The sequence below is a fragment of the Condylura cristata genome, unplaced genomic scaffold (assembly GCF_000260355.1).
Source record: "Condylura cristata isolate star-nosed mole 26May11 unplaced genomic scaffold, ConCri1.0 scaffold00023, whole genome shotgun sequence".
Classification (NCBI taxonomy): domain Eukaryota; kingdom Metazoa; phylum Chordata; class Mammalia; order Eulipotyphla; family Talpidae; genus Condylura; species Condylura cristata.
The window spans coordinates 33,212,262-33,216,960 of record NW_004567124.1 but is presented as its reverse complement, the minus strand read 5'-3'; positions in this window follow the sequence as shown (position 1 = coordinate 33,216,960).

Genomic DNA, 4,699 nt, shown 5'->3' with positions numbered 1-4,699 from the left:
TCAGATGTGCTCCACATGACTCACACAAGCTCCTGCTCAGCCTCAGGCCTTGGGCACTGAGAAGGGAGGTTCAGAGATGGGTTTGCAGGGGTGGGGCAGGAGAATAGAATGGAGTAGAGGGGGGATTTCCTTCTGCAGGGCTTGGGAGTGATGAAAAGCTACACAAATGTCCCCTAAGATTCTGCTCTACTCCAGGATGGCCACCAGGTGGCACTCCTGTCACAAGCCCTGAGCCGAGGTGGCCTTGAGAGCGGATGGTGAGGGGAGGGAGCTAAGGAAGGAGAAAGGGTCTCCCTTTCTACCACATCTACCCAGTACCAGCTATCTCCCCCTGTGGATTTTTCCTTTTTTTTTGTCTCAGCGTTGCTGGCCAGACCCAATAAAAAATGTATCCAGAATGATGAGGACTGCGGGAGAAGGAGATGCAGGATTGGGAGGCTCTGGGAAGAGTTGCCTCTCAGGGCTAAGAATGGTGGTGGCTATGCTGAGACCTCTCTGTCCACAGTGGGCCAGGCGGATGTCAGGTGGCTCTGAGCGGTGGAATGGCAGTTCTGGGGACTAAGGACACAGAGTATGGAGGGAAGCGGGGAGGGCCGGGAGGTTCCAACCTCAAGCTCTGGTATGGGTTTCTGAGAGCTTAGTCGAGCATAGCTGCAAAGGTCAGTGCTATGAGATAGTCATGGGCCTGAGCACAGCGAACACACTAAGGCTGGAATTTCCAGATGCAGTCCCCAAACATGTTGTTAACCATAAATACCCTTTACTTTTGAGTTATTTGCCAGTTGTTCCAGGGGCCTCCCTGGTGGGCAGGGGTTAAGTCTCATGCTATCAACTGTCCCCCGCCACTGTAGCATGAGTTCTATCCCCCAGCCAGGGAGGTGACCCACATGGTGCAGCAGATCTCGCCTGTCTCACCCGCTGCTCCCTCAGCAGTGTGTTTCTTTTATATATATATAATAGTTTATTTTTACATCATTTTGTACATTTTTTTTTCCATCTCAATCGTAATCCCCATGGAGCAGTGTGTTTCAATACATCTCTCTGTCCTGCTCCCCACTCTGTTTCTGGTGAATCCTCTATGCCCTCTCCCTCCCCCCAACCCCCACCTGGCCTATACCACCACCTAAGCCCTTGTATGCATAAATAACAATAAATCTTTTTTAAAAACCTGGGAGTTTCAACAAAGACTCAAATCTGTAGCTTCTCTGAAAATCACACTCTGTCACAGCAGATGTACTTTCCCATGGCCCCCAGGGGCTGGAGCTGAGTAGGTTCAGTGCCCCCACTTCCCCTCTCCTGCCGCTCCCCAGAGTTCATGAGTCCCTCCTGGCCCAGTTCACTGTTCTCAGGACCTGTCTGGTCTTTTTGCCCGCCAGTGAATGGTAGTGGTGGGGGGACAGTAAGGGGTTGCTGCTGTCAGAGCTAGCAGGCCTGGGTGCATGCCAGACGCAGAGCAGGTGTGGGACTACATGAAGAAGCTGTTGTGGGGCGGGGCTCCCTCCTGACACCTCCCACAGGCCTCTTCTTATGGGTGGGTCACTCCCATGAAGGCCAAGTGCAACCTAGCTCTTGGCTGCCCGGGGAAGGGCTGGGGAGGCTTGCGGGGTGGAGGGGTACTCTGAGAGGCTCTGCTTGGAAATCGGGGGTGGGGGGGTGGGGGGGGCTCTCAGGGCCTATGCTGCTGTTTCTGGGTGTGGACCTCAGGCCCATGGGTGGCCATCTATTTGATTCCCCTTCTTGAATTTAGCTGTGCCCCAGCTGCCCACAGGGCTCAAGTGACTGCTTCAAGTCACCTTTCTCCTGGACAGGATCCCTCTTACTCTCATCATTCCCACAAACCTCCCCTCTTCTTTCTCCCATCATGGAGTCCTGGGGTAGGGGAGGAGGGCAGGAATGTGCCTCCTCTTCAGACCTGTCAGCGTTCACATGTGTTGCTTCCACCCATTGTTGGCAGTGGTGGGCACTGTGCCCCTGTCCTTGGCTCAGGCCCAAGAACCAGCCACAACCTCCAATGAGTCAGGCAACCTCCTATCACCACTGACGTCCTTCTAATTTGATTTCCCTCTGTTGGGAGGTGGGGCAGTCCATGCTCAAACACCACTCTAGTGTTCCCTTCACCCTGGTGTGTGCTCCCCTTGAGGCCCACAGTCAGCTGTCCCAGCCTCCTACATGGGAGGCCCAGTTCTTACCTCTCCTGTCTGCCATCTGGCCTTGGCCCTTTGCCCTTCATGGGTTGGCTCAAGGGAGTCTGCTGCTGGTGAAGCAGGTGTGAAGCTGGATGTGGACAGGCCGAGTCCGAGGCCACCCCAGGACACGAGGTGGGATGCCGTCAGCGCTCCTCCTCATTCCCACCCCAGCCAGGAAAGAGCCAGTTCCCTGGCATCCGCTGCTCCAGTTTCCATCTGCTGTCCATTGGCTCGGGAGGCCGAGCCCTGTTCCTGGTCTGTGCCACACCCGGTGGCACTGGCCTCTGCGGGTCTTTCTGGGCTCTTTAGGACTCTGACTCCAGCCACACACACGGGAGGGCACAAAGACAGGGTGCACTCACAGAGGTGCTTATGGCGGAGAAGATTAGCACGTGCTCTGGGAGACTTCCTGAGTGTATACCTGTCCTTCTCTAATGGTAACCCTGGCCTCCTACCTTTTTTCTTTTTTTTTGGCCTCATAACATTTTTTCTGAACTTTTTTTTTTTTTTTTTAAAGATTTATTTATTTGTACATACAGAACTGGGGTACAGGTCAGAGGCTCAGGGGCGGTGAGAGGCTTCACCAGAGACAGTGGGGAACAGAACAGGCAGATCAACGAAGTACACTGCTGAGGGGAGCAGCTGGCGGGTCAGGAGAGGTCTGCCACACCATGTGGTCTCCTCCGGGGCAGGCGGGAATCGAACTCATGCGGAAGCGGCTTTAGATTCTCAGTGCTGTGCTTTAATCCGCTGCGCCACCAGGGAGGGCCTTTTTCTGAACTTTTTAGGGCTATAAAGATGAAATGAGTAAGAAAAACAAAAATGAGACTAACATGTGCATAGCACAGAGTAATCTCAGCACTCGTTACTGCTGCTGGAGTCCCAAAACCTATTCTCACCTTGGCCCTACCCGCTGGCCGTGGGCAAATCCCTTCCTCTCAAAAACAGAGTTTTCTCTATTTTTGAAGGAGAGGATGCAGGACTGGCAGAAGTGGCTTGTGACTTGCTCTGCTTCTGGGCCATCTTACAACTGTTGTGTTAATCCTTACTTCTCCAAGACAGAGCAGGCCAGCCCTTAACTTGCCTTCCCTTTGCGGGGAAGGCTGACCCTGGAGGCCACCCGGCCCAGCAGAGGAGGCCTGAGGCTGGAAAGAAAGTGTCAGTTTTGGAGATTAATATGAGCTTGATGTTAGGGCCACAGATTTGGGTATAGGCCTGGGGGAGCGTCCTTCCACTGTCCCCCCCTTCTTTTGGGGGCTGAATCTCTTAGCTGCTGGCACTCTCCACTTGGGGAACCTAGTCCCATCAGTATTTCTCAGTTCATCAGTGTATCTTCATTTTACTTTCTTGGGCAGCTGGGGCTCTTGGGGAAGAAGGAATAGACAGCTGGAAACAAAATATGAAATGGTAAAGCAAAACTTCCTGGCAAGAAAACTTTCCTGGCTGTGGCTTAAGGGTAGGAGGCAGAGGCTGGGGTCTGCTGTGTGCTTCCCAGAGGCTCACGGGCACCTCTGTTCCTTTTCCAGGTCACCTTGGGATAGGCATCCTACCAGCCCTGAGAGTTTTACTACCCACCTGTGGTGCCCAGGGGCACAATAGAGGTGGAGGGTCTGTGTCCTCTCTAGTCGGAGGAAGAGGAGACCCCTTTACAAAGCTCCAGCTGTGGCTCTGGGAGGGTGAGCCCAAGTTAGAGCAGCCTGGGCTGTTCAGGCAGCTGCAAAGCCTGGCCAGGACCCTGCAAGAGGTCACCAGGGATCAGCAGGTCATCTGCATAGCTGAGCCCCGTACATCTGTGGGCAGAGATCCCCTAACGCTGACCCTGCCTCCTGGGCACATATGAGGCTCCCTCTCTTTCAGCTTGGGGAAGGGGCCTCCTTAATTATATCCCCCTCCACTCACATGGAAATGAGTTTGGATTTTCTGAGCATACACCAGCTGGCTGGGGGGGAGGCAGCCCAGAAGGCTGCTGGCTGGGGAAGGGAGGTGGGGGGAGAAGGAAGAAGGGAGGAGAGGGAGCCAGCCCGAGATGAAAATTCCCAGTGTTCTCACAGCTAGTGCAGTAATGGGGCTCTGGGTCTCACCGCAGATCATAGACCCCCTGCCGCCCGCCTCCCCACGGGAAAGCACCTGCTCTTGCTCGTAGGCTCGGAGGGAGCCATGTCCACTCAGGGCAGCGCGGCATCTGAGAACCACAGCTCTGTCTAAACCACTTAGCGGGCCATTAGCGAGGCGGCCTGGTGTTAGACCTGTCTGGGCCCACCAAGAGTCCTCCCCGACTTCCAGGCCAATCCTTTCCTGCGTTTGGGCGAGTGGAACCGAAGCTCAAAGCGGGGACGATGCCTGCTGCGGCAGAAGACCACAGCCTCTCTACCCCGCTCCAGCCATAGTTCTCCCCTCGGAGTTGCGGGGGACCGCGGTGAAGGCCCCTTGGGAGACTTGCACTGCCCCCACTTGGGCGGAAAAGGCAGTAAGGGGAGGGGGGAAAAGGGTGTGGGGTGGGGTCAGTCGTGGCT